The 18,968-nt window shown below is 42.0% G+C and overlaps 1 protein-coding gene across 11 annotated transcripts in view; it reads right to left on the reverse strand.

Annotated features, from left to right (window-relative positions):
- Positions 1 to 18,616, reverse strand: part of Sox6 (SRY-box transcription factor 6) — a 551,747-nt gene extending 533,131 nt beyond the window's left edge. For 4 of the 11 annotated variants that reach the window (XM_075971959.1, XM_075971967.1, XM_075971966.1 and 1 more), the window contains exon 1: positions 14,965 to 15,569. The gene's annotated coding sequence lies outside the window, so the exon portion shown is untranslated. Of the gene's footprint in view, positions 1 to 9,490; positions 9,511 to 14,964; positions 15,570 to 16,645; positions 16,733 to 17,417; positions 17,830 to 17,984; positions 18,099 to 18,152 lie in introns of those variants that run through there. The other 7 variants (XM_075971963.1, XM_075971969.1, XM_075971970.1 and 4 more) reach the window with 5 other exon arrangements.
- Positions 18,617 to 18,968: the final 352 nt, after the last annotated feature.

The following is an 18,968-nucleotide window of genomic DNA, read 5'->3' on the forward strand; positions in this document are numbered from 1 at the left end:
AAGTGTGCCCACCCGTGAGCTCTGGCCTTCAGAAAATTTGACTGAAAACTGGTTTCCCACACAATCTTGCCACAGAGTGCAATAGAGACTTGAGGAAGAATATTTTAAGCTTTAGAGCCAAGAGGAGATTCAAAGCCTCAGTATTTTCATTGCCTCATTCTAAAACTGATATCAACACAATAGCCTTCAGGTTGAAATGATTACTGTCCTTAAAAAGCACTTAAAAGTCTATATCTAAAGAAATTTAAATAGACCCAGTGCTGCTTAAAACTTATATGTCACTCTCCATATAATAAAACACCAACTGAGAGGTAACTGACCACACTGGCCTTGGAACTAGCAAACACATAAAAAGAAGTACCTCCACTTAGAAAGACATTAGGCACATAATGAGAGATGGGGAGACATCAAAAGGAAAGGAAGACAGGTGTTTCTGTATAAATCAGCGAAGTTCTAGCACTAAACACAATAAATGTCAGAGACAGCAACCTTCACCGCACAGCCTTAGCAGGAGCAAGCAAAATCCTAAAGGAAACACAAAAGGCCATCAACTGAAAGGAACAATACAATTAGTCCAGAGGAAAAGTAATTTGAGATTTCTACATGTGAAAGTGAAGCTGAGAGAAACTCGGGCAGTCCATCATGTTAACTGAACTAGTCCATACTGGAACCAAGGCCTCTCTTTGTAAGACTCCATAGTAACTGATGTCAAATCCCAGCATAGAAACCATATAAAGCTGATGTTGCAGCTCTGAATATAAGCACTGCAGTCAACATCAAGTCATGTTCAGGAAAGACTACTTGAATAACCACACTGGTGAGATTCCACAACACACACAGCTCCTAAGTACCCTGATTATCCCACCTACCTGCTTAATCACCTTGGTTCATGACTGGGGGCCGGGAGGATCTCTTGACTCATTTGCCTCTTAGAACAGCTTTGTTAGAAGCAAACATGTTCAGGCTCTCAAGCTAGGACATCTATGCCTACCATGGCTTTGCTACTCAAGGGCTGCTTGATTGTAAGGAGGCCATTTTCCCTTTTCAACTTTAATTTGTTTTTATATAAAACAAATATAATATCTAATTCTGAAATAATTGTGAACATTTAATAATAAAATAACAACAAATGTTCAATGAGAACTTACAACTCTTATTATATCTGTTTCTTCAAGTGTATCTGTTCATTCAAAGTTCCCAGGAACTGTGTTACAAGTGCCATTATTACCTCTGTCCTATGAAAGGACCCAGAAATATGCATGGTGCACAGTAACTTCTCAGCACATACTTGGGAGACACTCATCCACCCCACTACTCAATACTGCATCCATGGCCATAAGTAGGTCCTGAAGAGAAAAATGAAAAAGGCTGAAGTCTGTTAATCTACAATAAAAATTAGTAGAAGAAAAGTAAACTTTTCAAGAAAATAGTAGAGTTTCTGTTCCTAGAGTTCCTTCATCTTTCTTCTCTTGAGAGCCAGTTGCACTTAAGATTCTAGAAGAGGCTAAGTAACACACTTCAAAGACAGCCAACTCTCTTGGTGACAGAAACCATACTCAAAAGGCCTGGCAGTGGCCACTGCTGCCTGCCTGGCCAAGCACATGCAATGAACTGATGGCTGTATCCCAACATTCTTCTATCTCATCCAGCCCAAGCTCTTTCACACATATGAGCCTTAACATGTTAAGCCCCCCTTCCTGAGATACTCCCTAGACACTGGGCTAGAAAGCATTAGCACATCACAGAAATGCATTCTGTCAGAATCTGTCTGGAGAAGTAGAATTCTACCGTATTTGTTTATGAACCTACTAGCATGACAACCATATATTTGATTCCTAGCATTGCTGCTCCAGAAGGCACTGGGGTCATGGAGGTCTAAAACTGGTGTGCAGAACAGGAAACCCCTCTAAAAGTTTTATATAAAGAAATGGTACTGTTCAGAAGGAAATGAACAGGGCAGCAGAGCCAAACCTCTTTTTCTTAGATTATCACTTACTTCCCAGTCTGACAATAAAAGAACTTATCCCTAGAGAAAAATGATATAGCAAACATCACCCAAAGTTTGCTGAGGTGAAGTTCCCAAACTGTGTTTTTGTTTATGCTGTTAAACCACCTAGAAAATAAGCCACTGAGTTGGGTGGAGTGGGAGAAAGAGAAAACGCTGGTGATGATGTTGCCAGGCAGTCATCCCTGGGTGCTGCCTTTCTCAGCTTTTCTGACTTCTACTCTTGCTGAGTTTAGAAACAAGGAAGAGCCCCAGACATCACACTAGACTCACTCGGGCCCCACCCCCAGAAGCACAACTTTAAATTTCAAAACCTTCCTTGTTCCTCCACATTTAAAAAAAAACTGAAATTGGCCAGGCGGTGGGGGCGCACGCCTTTAATCCCAGCACTTGAGAGGCAGAGGCAGGTGAATCTCTGTGAGTTCAAGGCCAGCCTGTTCTACAGAGTGAGTTCCAGGACAGGCTCCAAAGCAAAGAGAAACCTTGTCTAGAAAAAAACAAAACAAAAGGCTGAAATTATTTGCCACAAGAAATAAAGGGTCAAAAAAAAAAAAAAAAGGAAACGAAGTGTCTATTTGCCTCCTCTCTTATATCAGAGCCCCAAAACGTGTCATACTACTTTTTCCTAAACCCCAACACAGGTGAATCAACAACTGTACTTCCTGCTGCTGCCCTGGGTTTCTGAAGGCAGCTATATTCTCCCAGTAATGCTGTCCCAAGAAGAAACCTCAGGACCTCTTCATTTACCTCTCATCACTGTACTGCCCCCATCACTCTCACCTACTTTTCCACCCTAGTGGTCTCCTAAATGGATGAACCATCCTAGGAAAATATTTTGTAAAAAACAGGGCTTATATATTTATTTAAAAGACAGAGAATGACTCCTTATTTAAATTTAAGTTCTGAATGACACACTGCTCTCTATATCAATCATTATTGTCCCATATCCAATATAAAAAAATATTCTGAATAAAAAAATGGAGCTTAATTTTAGATATTAATATCTAGTTTCTTTATTAAATTAAGCCAGAATAAGTGCCCAGGTAGTTTAAAAGTTCCTTCCAAATACACAAGTTAGTGGTTAATACTAATACCATAAGCCTTAGTGACAAGCTATGTCACTGTAAGCCAGGGCTCTTGAATGGTACATTTCAAAATAGGTGATGATCCAAGCAGATCTGGTGGAAATTAGCCAATGCTCTTCCTAATTATCAAGAAGACAGTGAGAAATACAGATTCTATCCCATGATATTGACAGTGTACCTGGCCCTAGTGTGTTTTGAGAGGCTAAATAATGAGAATATGGAGACTTTACAATCTGCAACGTATTTGAAAACTAAGTACACAGATATAAATTTAAATAGTTGCAATTCTTTCCAACAATGTCTTTAAAATCAATATGAAAATTCAATCCAGTATTTTACAAATTTATACCAATACATTAGAGGCTTAGAAGCCTTTTCTGAGTTCCTTTGTAAAACACAGGCTACGTGTTTGCTCTTGCTGCTGCTATCAAGAAGGCTAGAAAAATACACAACAAACAGTAGGACAACAAGACAAAATGCCTTGCCGCAATTAAAAATCATAGCTGCTTGATACACTACTCTGGAGCAGCCATTCGCAAAGAATGCAATGTGAACAGCGTCCTTTGCGGTGCACAGCAGGTCTGTCTCAAACAAGACTGAAAGGCTCATAGAAAGCACAGCTGAAATTTTGCACAAAGACTTATGCCTTGTTTTTCAGATTAATAAATGAACGTATTTCTTAGCATGCTAAAGAGCTACTTCTGAATGAACCACTCCAATATGTGAGAAGATACGATCTTAGCCATAGTTTTGTTTTTAATGAAAGTAATTTTCAGGGATAACTGGGGAAGTGTAACCGCTGGTGATGTGGCCATCCTGACTGAAACAGAGGGAGAAAAGATGCAGTTATAGACAGCTTGATGGGCTCCACTAACTTCATTGTTCAGAGTCAAACAACTGCCACCAAATGCTGAAGCCTGTAATGTAACTCTGCCCTTAGAAGCAAACCTGTGAAACAGAAGATATATGCTTCTAAAAGTGGATGGAAAGCACGAGGGAGAATTATTCATACATCCACAGGTTCGCCTGCTTATCTCACAGTAAAGTTTCGAGACTTAAGGAAAGGAACAGAAACAAAAGACCTAACATACTGAATGTGCTGAACTTTCCTACAATAACAAGAAAGAATGTGTGTCACTAGGTACATAAGTCAGGGAGAGAGAGAGATGGTTGACAGATAGATCTTCAAATGGGTAATTAAATAGATAGGATAGATAATAGGTAAATTGATGATAAAGTAGACAGAGGGATATTCATGTAAGTAATTAGAAACATACAAGCAAACAATGTCTCTTCAAGGTAAAGGCCTTGAACCAAGCAAATAAGTGCCATTTATACATTTATTTGAAAATAGACTTATGGTGTGGTTTGGCCACCAAAATTCTATGACTATTACCTTTAAAAAATCTCATTTGTTCTCAGTTTTAAAGTTGGCAATGGAATTTCTAATCTGTTTAATGATGTTCAAAGAGTTTTGATGGATTTTGAGTCTGTTTATTAAGATACTAAAATACTATACTTTTATTCCCTCTGGCAAAACTAATCAATTGGAAGATGGTGATTTAGCAGTCAAACTTTAAAAAAAAAACAAGGTCTTTGCATGCTTTGTGCATAGTACTAAAAAATTAATATCACACTTTAGAAAATGTAATTGGTGATGTAACTCTCCCACTGTGTGTGTCTGTGTTCCTTCTACAGAATTACTGCTTAAATGTGACAGCGTTAAAAGCACACAGCAAAGCAAGGCAAGTCTAGAGTCAGATGCCGAATCACTTCATCACAGTGTACAGCCAAGACTTCACAAATAACAAAACATGTCCTGGGTTACAGTATGGGAAACCACAGTTAATGTTAGAATATTTATTCCATCTATAGCTTTCCTTTAAATATCTATATAGGGATGTTTGTAGCATACATCACCACAACATGACATATGTACAATTTCAAATATTTATGCACGAGTGCTAGGGAACATGATCCATGCATGGTTCTGACAGAACTTCTCCTGAACCTTACCACTGTCTTGTCGGATTCTCTAGTTGTGCTTGGATTCCTACACTACGTTGGTTCTCAGTTTCTGTCTCTCCTTGAACATCCTACATCTCTTTGACCTAAACTACAGGAAGTCTTTCCTCTGCTTACCCCAATGGGTACCAGCTACAGTACTCCCGTGCTCTTACACTGGAATGAACATTAGTTATCAAGGGTATTTTAAGATGCATCAGCAATAGCCTTAGCTGAGCAGAGGACCCATCTGGGAAATTTTCAGATGACCATATAATTTAATGCCCCTCTTACTACATTTAATAAAATTGTACTTCTTTTTAAATTATTTTAATATAAACTTGATAAGTAAGCAAAACTAACATGCATATTATTTCAGCTTCTTAAACTATAAAAGACATTGACACAAATATCCTATTATATTGGTATTTAGTTACAAAGACTAGCTTATGTCCACAATGGAAAGCTAAAAGAATAAGAACACAGACAAGCAAAAGCAGAGCTAAAATACAAAGCAATCCTAAGATACAATAGGAAGGTCAGTCCACACATCTGATAACCTCTCTACATGGCTTTGACAAAGACATATATCATACACAAATATCACAGCTTACATATAGCTAAGTATGAACAGTGATTTGGAAAATGTGTCATAATTGCAACAACTATTTTTCATTCCTCCTTTGTTACATCACACATAAGAATTTGAGTCTTCAGGTTCACTTATTCTATCCAATTTAATCTGGTTGTAAACATGTGTGCACACACACACACACTAAAAAAAAGCCTATTACAAAATACCACAAAATTTAAAATATGAAACTATTCTGTATAATAAACATCCTATAAACCACATAAACCTATACAAATGTACAGCTCAAAGTGCCCTCTGGGACTATTGTCTATAAAACTCAAAATATTCTAGCCTTGGGCTGATAATTTTTGTTAGTAATGTCTTAAAATATTGTAGTAGAGTGTTTGCTGAATACGTATGAGGCTCTGGTATGACAAGAAATAGAAATCAACTATAATGTTATACAAGTTTAGGAATACCAAGATTAAAATTATTTTTAAGTCTCAATACATATGCTCTCAACAAAAATTTTAATAGTGAGAAAGAACTAGAGCCAGGTGTGGTGACACACACCTTTAATCCCAGTACTTGGGAGCAGAGGCAGGTGGAGCTCTGTGAATTTGAGGTCAACATGCTCAACATAATGAGTTCCAGGACAATCAGAAGCATATAGGAAGACCCTGTCCCAAAAGAATAAATACACACACACACACACACACACACCTATAAGAGAAAGGACTATATCTAAGAAATTTTTAAGTAGTCAAATTTTCCTTCAGCACATATTTGGGTTTTCTAATGCAAGAGTAAATATATATAATATGTATATATATATATATGTATATGTATATATATTCATTCCTGGGACTCGGTTAGCTAATACATTGTGCTCTGAATTACTTAAAACTTTTTTTCAGCCTCCATATTATTTTAATTTATTTTCTTTTTGTTTGAGTCGTTGCTTCTTTAGAGGAAACACAACTAATTTTCTAAAACTTAGGTCATGTTAAGATGTCTTCTACAGGTCTCACCCTCCCACTGCTGGCTCAGTTTCAGAACACGTCTTTATAATGTAGAGGTGGCATCATTTTCTTCATGCTGTCATATGTACAGCAGGGAGGGTGACCACCAGTCCTTTCTCAGTCAGTCATTATGTCACAGTCACCTGAATTGCAAGATCTTGGTGAGCTTGTATAATTTGGAGAAATGAGTTGTTAAACACTAAAGAAACTCCAGATCAAAACCAGACAAGAAGCCTGCCACTCTAAAAAAAGGTCTTTACAAACCTAGAATACATGAGTTTCCAGATGAAAAGACTAACAAGAAGGAATTCAGGAGTGGGAAGAAGCTTGTGCTACCCCTGCTTCTGCCATAATCACTGTTCACTATTGTTGTTTAATAATTCCCATTTCTCTACTCTGAGGAAGGATTTACTTTCATGCTACACTTCAATTCAAAGTTATGGAGAGTCGGGGGAAATGGATCAGTTGGTAAAGTTCTTGCCATACAAGAAGCATGAAGACCTGAGTTCAACTTCTAGAATACATGAAGAGCTTGGCATGGTACTATGCACTTGCAGTCCTTAAACTGGGGAGACAGGAGCAGATCCCTGAAATTCTGAGCAAGTTCCAGGCTAGTGAGAGACCCTGTCTCAAAACATAAGGTAGATAGCATCTGAGAAAAGACATTAAGGTTGACCTCTAGCTTTTACACACACACACATACACTCTCCTGAATACAAGAACAGACATGCCTACACAAACACAACAAAAATATGAAATATGTTAACTTCATACTTATGAAAATTAAAACTATTAATTTATAGCACCAAGAACAATAAAATAAATTCAAAACTAATACCCAGATCTGAAATTTTCCAAATAATGTTTTCTCTGCAACTATGTCAAATGAATAGAAGGAGCATGTGACAGTACAAGATACAAGGTTGTATTAATTCATAATCTTGATTTAGTAGCTCATTTACTTTGACAGTTTTCTTGGTGTGTGCATGTGTTGCTGGGTATTGAACTGAAGACTTTGTACATGCTAAACAAGCACTCTACCTATATTCCCAGCCCCAAGTGCATCTATGAATAAACCACTTCTTTTAATTTTCATATCTATCTGAAAAACTTGAAGAAAAAATAAATCTGAGGCCAGGCAGTGGTGGCACACACCTTTAATCCCAGCACTTGAGAGGCAAAGTCTGGCAGATCTCTCTGAATTTGAGGCCAGCCTGGTCTACAGAGCGAGTTTCAGGACAGCTAGGGCTGTTAAACAGAGGAACCCTGTCTCACAAAAAATATATATAAAATATTTCTTTGTACCTTCAAATATACCCACAAAGTTACTAACCACAAAATCCAGTTAAAAAGAAGAAGGGGGGGGGGAACAGTGATTAAGCTACTGGTCTATGGCCATATCACATTTATGACAGATATGGCCTTTCTAAAGTCACAAAGATCAGTGAGAAATTTCACTATCAGACTCACCAAACAGTAAGTAGTGGTAGCAAATGTTGCCCCAGTGCTTCCTGAGGTCTCTTTGCCTGACTCCTACCCCCAACCATCCTTCACATCACACACCAAAGGCCTCCTTGTACTATGTTTTACTCAGCATAGGAACTTCTCATACGCATGTCTCCACGGTAGGAATTACCACACTCCTCAGAATTACCCACATTCATAGCTCCTCAAGGACTAGGCATTTTCAGCTTTGAAATCATGTAATCAAGTGATTACCAACCTTCCCACCATCAAGGACACTAGCATATATTCCCCTTCCTGAACCCCATATTTGAAACTAGTCACCTATGTTATGCAACTGTCAAATCATTTTCTACTTTTCATTCATTGAGGACATACAGAGCAAATGCAATGTTCTTATCCCATCAGAGCATTGCTCATTTGTGTTGGTCATGGGAAATACATTATGGCATCTCTGGAAGTGACCATAAGGATACGGCAAATAAGCACTGAGATGGCGAGACAAGAAGGCCAAACAGCCAGTGCTGGCTGATAGACTACAAACTGCTCAGAATAAGTACTGTCCTGAAGCGAAGCCCAAAGAAACATTCATTCACGTCACTGAGACAGAGAGGCAGTGTGATGGGTAAGCCTATGTGTCCTACATACTCTTTATCGAAAGAGACAGTGGATATGAATGCAGTTTAAAAACTGGATAAATCTATAAAATATTAGAGAATAAGGCCACTTCTCATGTCAAGGGTCTAGTACGGATCACACAACCACTGTCTATCTATCCTGACATAGCTATCCACAAGTATTCTACATACTTTTGTATCTAGTATCTTAACATTTGATCTTCACAACAATTCTATGTGATCGATTCTATCACTGTCCCATGTTTTAAATTAGTACACACAGACTCAAAGAGGTTGGTTAACTTTCCCAAGGTTATACAACTAATTGGGGTAAGGTATAAATGGAAAGATTCAAGGAATAAAAACTGAAGGTCTTATTCTGGTCTTTTCAGGTCTATTGTTCAAATGAAGGAAAACAATTATTTCCATTTATCCTTAAAATATAAGAAAAAGAAAAAGAATGAAATGTATATATTGAACAAAAGAATTCTCCAGTGTTGTGAACCATTTATATACATAACCAAACTCAGTTATAAAATATCTTTCATTGCAGGCATACAAAAAGAAGAGAGATTCTTAATTGATTAGACTGGAGTAAGGATCATCAGTATTAAATGGATAGTGACAGATGAAATGGCTTTCACAATCTTTTCCAGAATTTAAGACTGGAGTTTCATCAAATATAAGAGGTTATAAATTAAGACACTACGTTTACTCACTTGGGACTCTCCCAAGTCTTCTAGAATCCGGGTGAGTTCTTTCTAGGAAATAAAAGAATATACATGGATGTTTCTATTTTACAGGGGGGGGGGCAGCAAGTTGTGCAACTAGCCAAATGCCACGTTTGGCAGTGAAGCTGGAATGGAAGCCTAAGTCTCCTGTAACCATTACCAATGTCCTCAGCAGAAAGGAATGACCCTTGAAAAGCAAGGTTTCCACCTTCAAAGATGTTCCTTGGGTGCTGATAACTGAGTACCAACCACATTTCCCAGGGATACATCTGCGTACAAAAAGAAGCCTTCACAGTCATGTGCCAGAATGGGTTCCTTTTTAAATCTGTGCTCTTCATTTAAAAAAAAAAAAGTACATTTCTTCTTACACACACTGGGCTTTTTAGACTTGGAAAGTGAAACATTTTCAATTTTCTTTGTCTAATTTTAAAGAACTACTTTCTTCAAAGGAGCAGAGACTGTATTTAGAAGGTGAAATCAAAAACAGCACTGCACTCCCTTTTTGTATTTGGATGAATATATTAAGACAAACAATTCAATACAGCTCTTCACTCTGACTAGAAACAATGAGTTGACGAAGGTGACAGCAATGAAATATCATGTAAGGAGTTATCTTGTGATATTTTTATAGAAAAACAATCAAAAGAACACGAGATGGCATAAAAAGTCTGCATAGCAAAATATGCACAGCAGACGATCATTCATCCTATTCTTACTGTGCCGATTTACATGTGACACCACTGAAAAGCATCAAATTAATATACATAAGTAATTTCATTCAAAATAATTAAAACACAGAAAATTCTTACAGGATTCATAGCATATCAGGCATATATACATATGAACAGTAATACTTCAGTCCAGAGAAAGCATTAAAAAGGCTTTATTGACCCTGGAAGCTTCCTCACGCAATACACCAATGGAGCATTGCCACGAGCACCACAGCAGAATGTGCATAGAGAGAAAACACAGAAATAGAAAGTCCAGAAAATCACAGAGCACATTCAAGCTGCTTCCCAGAGATGCAAGACACCCTAAAATAGACACAGCATTAGAGACCAAATGTTAGGGCCTCCTACCTCACCGTTCCATTCATGACAGGTTTCACTGTATCACAAAAGGTTAAGACATTAATTCAATTTCTTATAAATAAAATCAAGCATCTCTTCTGTAAATGCAAAGAAATAACTCTTTAAATAAATAGCAATTTCTACAGTTACAAAGTATTGCTTCTCACTTGGCGTATGAAAGAGAATGTCATCACACATTTTCATGCTATAAAAAAGTAAAACAGAAAATCTCCAAATTCTCTAAACATTTTGAAAAGAAATTTCCCCAACATTATATACTATGCAAGTTACTGAGGAGTACTAAATATATTAGCATTGTAAAGCACAAATAACTAGGCAGTTGACTTTTAATGTGGCTTATTAGTTTATAGTGGATTGCAGCATCTCCAATTAACCCCAGAAAATAACTCACATCCTTCCTAAAGATGAAAGTTTTTTGAGTGAATGGTAAAATGAGTGATATATTAGGGGTCTTAGAGGAGCAAGAAGAGATTCTGAATATAAACAAGCCATCATTCTGGTAAAAAGAAATACAAACAACTAGAATAAAAATAGTTGATGCACAAAAGCCATAATGAGGGGGTAGCTCGAAAAATAACTTCGACTTTGAATGGTTTGGATGAAATACAAATTATCCACAGAAAAGTGTGGACTGGCATAAATGTTTGTACAAAATCATAAGTGTATTTCAAGAAGTATGCAGAGGCACCCGCCTGCATGATGCACAAGGCCCAGCGATGCTCTAAGTGCCAGTGCAGAGCCTAAACCACTGCATCTTAATTACCATGCAGCCTCAGATATATTGCCTTTGATATGGAAATGTTCTTGTTCTCTCATCTTCACATATGGTCTCATGCACAGAAATCTTTATCTGATTCATAAAAAATAAAGTAGAATCCAATCTCAACACCTGACCTCAGTGCTTAGAAGTTTTTTACTAAGCGTGGTGTCACTATAAAAAGAATGGCTAATATTGGTGCAAAGTTAGATATTTTGAGCAATGATATGAAGGATTTGCAGTTACGAATTGAATCAATACTGCTTCTCTGAGATTTTAGGGTTTCATGGTCCCTTTTTTTAGACTACCACAGATCTGGGGGGAAAAATCAGCACCCTGTTTTGGAGGTGAGAGCCTGGAGGAGAATTAAATGATATTCCATTTCTCAGCCTCAATCCACAGTCTTCAATTGATATTTATATATAAACTATAACAATCAGATACTAAATACTTGAAAAGCTCTATCAATACCATAATGCAAATTTTGAACTACTTCCAGTTTGACTAAATGTCTAAACAAAATAATTAGCTGAAAAGCTTTACCCTCTTCCACAGAACAAGGAAAATAAAAACATCCTTCCTAAGAGTGAATAATGAATATATAATGAGAGGATGGTGAGAATCTCTGATACCTCTCACCAAACAATTAGCGCTCTGCTAACAATTGAAGAACTTAAGCAACAAGGCAATATCGTTCATTTAAAGAGTGCATGTATCTAGTAAAAACTGTTTTCATATACTCTCAAGCACTGGCTTTTTAACTAGACTATTTTCACTTTGGGGACATAATCATAAGGAAATGCAGAATCGGGCTGAGAACATGAAATGCTGTGTTATGTAGCATCTTATTTCTCCATGTTTGAAAAAAAAGGAAGGAAGATGGAAGGAAGGATGGAAGGAAGGAAGGAAGGAAGGAAGGAAGGAAGGAAGGAAGGAAGAAAGAAAGGACCATATTCATAAGCAAGTTTCAGTCCAAACCCAGAGAAGTTTCATTTCTTCTTCTACAAAAGCAGTGAGTTTTTAGGTTGTTCATTATAGCAGGTTTCTATAGTAATACTTGCCCTCATTAAACCTCATAGATCCACATAACTTGATCAATCTGAAAGCCTAAATTAATTTTTTTAAATATATATAGTAACATGACCCATCTGACCTCATGACGGCAGATAACACATCCCATCTGCAAATCGTCTTACAGCAGGTTATCTGTGTTTGATCATCCTAGCACCTGTCTGTGCCTGATATGGAACTCTCGGACAGACACACTAGCTTGAGAATGTTCTACTTGACTTCAAAAACATCAGTTGATGTATATGAGTGTGTGTGTGTGTGTGTGAGTGTGTGTCCAAACTATGTTTAAGCAAATAGTTCTCATTTAAATCCAAACTACAATTTCATAACATGTTGGTTTTAAGTAGTAGAGATATATAGATGAAATACATATAGATATATGGATTATCTCACTAGTGATGAAATTGTTTTTAAAATTTAGAGATAAGAAAACTAACCAATCTGAAAAGACAAAAATATTAAAAGCCTTAAAGTCAGTGTATCATCTTATTAACAAGAAACACCATTCCTTCTAGTACTTACTGTACCAATTGAAAGAGAATCATATAAAACATTACAGATTTATGATATTTAAGATAGATATTGTAGCAATTTAATCGGTGACTTAAAACCCAATATCTCCTAAATCAGAAGAAATAGAAACTGATATAAAAATCTCAATAATGCCACCAAAATTTATAATTTATATGTTTAAGGTTATGTACTTTGAAGCCTTATAAAAAGGAAGGTTTGCTGGCATGTTGACATGTAAATCTTCGCTTTTCCCTTATAAAGGAAAATGTGTGTTGTTTTCTGCTGCTACTGAGAAGATGCTTAGCAGACAATATTCTCACTACTTATCACTCCATCTAAGACTAATGCATTACAGAGTCAGCTTAAGGAACAGGCACATGATAACTGCTTGATAAGTAGTCTTTCAACATTTTTTGTTACAATATATTGTTAAGTGTTGTAGCTACGTAATATACTGCAAAGTATATCATACCTAATAATTCTTTTTTAAAAAAGCTCAAATTATTGCATTTTTTAAAAAGCACATATACACTAAAAGAACATTCCTTTTCATCACTTCAAACATAACAAATAAAACCAACAATGAACCAGATACACAATGAACGAACAGCTTCCCATCCTGCCTTGATAAGAAATGTGGAAGGGAGAGGGGAAGGTGTTCGTGCTCATGAAGTGACCAAGGATGTCAGCTTGCCTGAGGAACGCATCCGGGTCCTGGTCACTAGCTGTCTTTGGCCATAAACTGGATCAAATGACTGCAGTGTACATTTGCTTTCGAAACGTCAAACAGTGTTTGGTAGCTTGTTCCCCTTTCTTAAGAACAGGAGCAATATCTCTTATGAGGTTTCACAAATATTTACAAGAAATCTACATGTCTTTTTGCCTATGCACATGCTCACATATGTGTATTCAACAAAGACGCTTTGGAAAGTGCATAGATAATACATTCATAGACTGAGAAACTGAAAATTCAGTTATAATCTTGTTTCTGCTATTAGAAAATACTGCATTGGTTCAATCAAAAGCAAGTGAAACTTAATAAGCATGCCCCTACTTCCCACCATGGAAATAACTTTTGCTGCTGAAAAAGCTAACTCTATCCCACTAATTTGTGGAAGGTTTTAGGAAATTTTTTGTTCATTTGTTTTGAAATAAAGAGCCTCTTCCCAATAGCATGTCTGAGAAGCCTAGAAGCAAGGGGAGGAGGAGGCCTGATCCCAGTGTCTAAGACTGAGTGCTGAATTTCACAAGGTACACAGGGTGGCAGAGGGATGACAAAGAGGGTTATGGTGGAGGCTGCACTACACCGGGCAGCAAACCTTAAAGCTGGCCTCAGGCTGGGATGGGGAAGCTGAGAGGGAACCTCCAGCACCCATCTGAGCAGACAGAGGGGACAAGGCACTGCTCCAAAAGCCCAGGAATGAACAGAAATGAAGAGGGAGCCAACAGACCTCCCCAGCTCCCGCACAGGTTCACTAGCAGCCCCAAGCAGCTAGGCCTGAAGAGGGAAACGGAAGCTACAATCAGGGCACTAACACTAAATTATTGTGAGAGACCTCTGAGATTGGAGGAAGCGGGAAGACAAGGGAGCAGTTCTGACACAGTGCAAAGTCTGGCTGTTCCCAATAGATTAGTGCACACAGAGGGGTTCTAGCAGACTCCCCAGTGCAGCAAGTGGAGAAGAGTACGGTCAGATTCCCCTTCCCCATCTAGCCTGCAACCTGCCTGCCTTGATATTGAGTATCCTCTCCTAAACCGTACTTTTCCCTCAGCCGAAAACCAAGAAAAAATGTAGACGCAGAAAGGGCAAAAATCAAAAGCGAAGCTTCATGGCCAGTCTTCCCTGCCAGGGCCTCCCCAGGCTGTCTTGGCCGGTTCGGCTTCCCTCGGGAATCCTGTAATCCAGAACTGAACTGAGCTGCTCAAGTCAGCCAAGCCCGTGCCTATGGGTCTTGGGGATGAGGTGCTGAGTGCGCAAGCTAATTATACATGTGGCATTTGGGCAGCCGACTGTTCAGTTGACACCTTACCTTATGAGGAAGCGTCCACCCCAGCAACTGTTCAAAACAAAATGCCATCTCTGGATCAGCTTCGCCTGCACTAGGCCGGTTCAGGGTTGCCTTTCCTGCGGCCTCTCGCACTTAGCACAAGAATGTGGCCTAGGGAGGCCAGTCGCAGGCAGGCAGGCCCGCCAGGGTTGGGGGGACAGGCGGGGCGGGTCTTGCCAGGTGTCCGTCCTGTCCCCCCTCACTGTGACCCAGCTCGGGAACCTAACCACTTGACCTTTTTATTCACCAAACCCACCTTCTAGAAATAGACTGGGCGGGGCTGTGTCTGTTCTCGGGACCAGGGGGAAAACCCGGACATGTGACTACAAAGGACAGAAGAGAGGAGACCCTGGTGGGCGGGGGAAGGGGCACCGCTCTCCACTGGGTTTCTGGCTGGGCGGTTCCGCCAGGGCCAAAAGCCAAGCCACTGGAGTGCGCGCTGGAGCCCAGCGTACAGGACAGAGGAGTCACCCGTACAGTGAGGCTGAAGATCCGGAGCTCAGTCCAGTGTGCCGCCGGGACAGCTTTGGGCTATCCTGAGACAGAAACTTCAAGTGCGACCCTTACAGAAGGCGACACACAGAAGCAGTCCAGAACAGCTCATCTTGCAAGCTGCCAGCCCTGCCAGCCCAGTAGATGACTTATTTTAGACCCCAAATAGGAGCAGCAGTCACACAAACAAGCATATTCAAACTTGATCAGAATGAGACAAGCTTAAATAAAACTCAAAATACGCCAGCAACGACCACCTTTTATCTGTCCGAACACACCAATTCTCTCTTTTTATCTCAAAGCTGCGAGGACCCGGAGCTAATCTGTCCTCCGCAGAGCCCGGCGGTTCCTTTGCCGCAGTTCAACCCCAGCAGCCTTTGCACAAGTCCGGGTACTTCTACGCACTGCCCTTTAAGGGAGAAAGCCGAAAGCAGCTCCCCCGGGGCAGGCGGGCCTCGGCAGCACCGCCTCCCACCCAGCGGCCCAGCCGGAGCTGCGGACCTCGGTCGGCTGCAGATAGGGCAGCAGACAGGGGGCGGCGGGCCGGGCAGGGAGCCTAGAGGGACGAAGGTGGCGGGCCAGGCTCTGAGCCGCGGGTGCCGGCAGAAGTGCCAGGGACCTGGAGGCCGAACCAGCGCGCGCCTTACGGGACGGCCCCTCGCCCACGCCGCCAGAGGTCCAGCCTGCGCTGCCTGCGTGCTGAGCAAAGGGACCACCGTGGGGCTGCTGGACTGCCTTGGAGTTCGGTTTGTTTATTGCTGAGAAGATCATAAAAAGTAAAGTGCAATAATGGAGGGAGCAAGGGGAACTGGAACTCAAGCGTCCTGGGAAAGTCGTGGGCAGCCTCTGTGGGCGAGGGCTAGGAGGGAGCGCGCGGCTTCTGGCAACCCGGGTTTTCTTTAGGCGTTCCTCCGGGTAAACTTCACCCCCGCGCGCAGCGCAGGGGAGATCCTGGAGTCCCGCCCGTCCTAGGCCAGCGTCAACCCCGCAACTAGCCAACGGTCCCAAACCGAAATGGGAGGGGGCGTCAGAAGCCCAGCGGGTCCTCCCGGCCCCTGCGCCCAGCCTGGCTGACACGGACGCCTCTTAGTACTTCGGTGGTGCAGTCACACGGCGAATCAACCGGACACTTTTCAAGAAAACAAAATATTCATTCGCTAAGAAAACTTACTTTGCATTTAGTCTCTATTTGGGAAGTGCGGTTTAGGTCGGCTCTAAAGGAAGCCCGTTTTGTCCAGGTTGGATATTGTCTACTTATGGATCAGCCCTTGGGTGAGGGTAAAATTTATGGCTTATGCATTCTTTTAAGGTCGATTTACATGACCTCCGGCTACAACTGAGACTGCCGAGGAGGGCACTCCAGTCGTCAGTCGGCCAAACCCACAATTACAACAGCCCTCCCCCCCCCCCCCCCCCCCCCCGTCTCCTGTAGCTCTAACTCTCCTGGCAAGCTGACTGTTCTCTTCTCTTCTCTTCTCTCTCTCTCTCTCTCTCTCTCTCTCGTTTCTTCTTTCCTTTTTATGACTTTACTTCTTTTTAATATTATGAATAAGATGAGATATCACTTTGAAAGTTTCGTTAAAACTTTCTCAAAACCCAAACAAGCGCGCAGCGATGAGAAATCCAGCGTTCACAAAGCCCTCAATATGTTGCCCTCTTGTGGGCACAAAGGGCATTACCACCCAAGAGCCCCATCTGAATCCTAAACTGGAGAATAGAGGAAGAGCAAGAGAAAGAGAGAGGGGGTAGGAACATAGAGGGGAGAGCGGAGAGGGGGAAAAAGAGGAAGGGAGGGAGGGAGGGAGGGAGGGAGGGAGAGAGAGAGAGAGAGAGAGAGAGAGAGAGAGAGAGAGAGAGAGAGAGAGAGAACACTAAACACAACACAGGCTGGCACACCAACTTCTTCCATCCCACACTTGTGCGAACTTTCATGAAATACCTACCTCGAACTTTACGGAGACTTAACAATTCATTCTCTAAGCCACCTGACTTCTTTTTCATTTCATTCCCACTTCTATAGATTAGAGTATTTACTTGGGGAAGCGAAGGAGAAAGAATTAGGTGGGCCAAGAGGGCAGACAGATTTCCGGACGAATACTTGCGATGGCGATAACAGTTCTGCTGTCAAAGGTGGTTTTGGCTGTCTCTCCCTGCCCTTTTGCCTCGGTGTCCTACGCACAGTTATCTGAGGCTATAACATGTGTTTTCTCGGAGTGATTTGGGGGAAGGGGGGGCAAGAAAACCAGAAACCCGCCTCGCAGATCTGTCACCGTCTCTGGAGTAGGACACAACTCTCCGAGAGAGGCAGGCATCCTGAGGATCGGCGTGTCCACCGCAGGCGAGCAGCGCCAGGCCCCTTTCTCTACCTCGGCTCGCCTGCCCGCCCGCCCTCCCGCGAGCGCCCTCCTCCCAGTTCCCTCCCGGCAAGCCACGGCTTTGCCAAGGGCTCGCCTGCCTCGCGTCCCTCCGCTGTCCCACCCCAGCCGCCGTCCCCGCTCGGAGAAACTAACCCCAGAGGTGCCGGGAAAGGCAGGAGTGGGAGGCGCTGGGGCCAGTGTCCGGCCCGGTGCGGGGCTCCGGTCCCCTGCCCCCTCCGGCGCCCCAACAGGTAGCTCTTACAGCTGCTCTCTCACACTGCCTCCCTCGCTCTCTCAAGTCGCTCACTCCGTCCCGGTTACCTGGGCAGGCTCCAGGATGGTACCTCACGGGAGGGCTCCTTGTGCGCTGCGCCGCGGGAGTAAAAGGCATTAAAGAAAAGGGGAAAGATACAAATTTTAAAAATTAAAGAAAGGGGAGTCGGTGCTAGGTCAATTAGCTGCTGCCTTAGGAGCAAGGGAGCAGGTCCCCAGCGCTGCTGCCCCGGCCCGTCGCCCGTTAACTCAAGTCTGCGGGGGTGTCCTGCCCCGGACCAGGGGGGAGCGCTAAGCGCACAAGTTTGCTGCCGGGGTGCCAGGAGGTGCACGCGGAGCCGGCTGACAGGGGGCTTCCCCCCCGTGAAACAAGTGAAGGCGATGGTTAGTGCTGTCAATCTTGGCAATCAGTGTGAGCGGCCATGTCGTAAGTATTCAAAGCATTTCCCGTCGTGCAACATCAGAAAGTGAGTGGCCAGGGCATTGATCTGAGCGAGGGAGAGGAGGCAGGGCTCCCCTCCCAGACAACACAGGCAAGACGAGACAAGAGGCGAAGGAGGCAGCAAGCCAGGCGGGGCGGCTGGGAGGGAGGGGGAAGGGCTGGGGAAGAAGGAGGGGAGAGCAAGAGGCAGAGGCTAGAGCAAGCCTCGGAGAGAGGAGGGCAGAGAGACCGGCGCGAGCTGAGACTGGAATTGGACGCTCCGGGGGAAGCAGAGAGTGAAGCAACCACTACAAGGGGAGGAAGAAGAGGGTGATTCCGGGCAAGAGGGAACAAGGGACAAGAACTAGGTAGAGGAGAGGCAGGCTGAAAAGAAAGAACCGAGAGAGCAATGCTAGGGGCTGGGGCTGCTGTGAAGGAACCAA

The sequence above is a fragment of the Microtus pennsylvanicus genome, chromosome 5 (genome assembly GCF_037038515.1).
Source record: "Microtus pennsylvanicus isolate mMicPen1 chromosome 5, mMicPen1.hap1, whole genome shotgun sequence".
In the NCBI taxonomy this organism is placed as follows: domain Eukaryota; kingdom Metazoa; phylum Chordata; class Mammalia; order Rodentia; family Cricetidae; genus Microtus; species Microtus pennsylvanicus.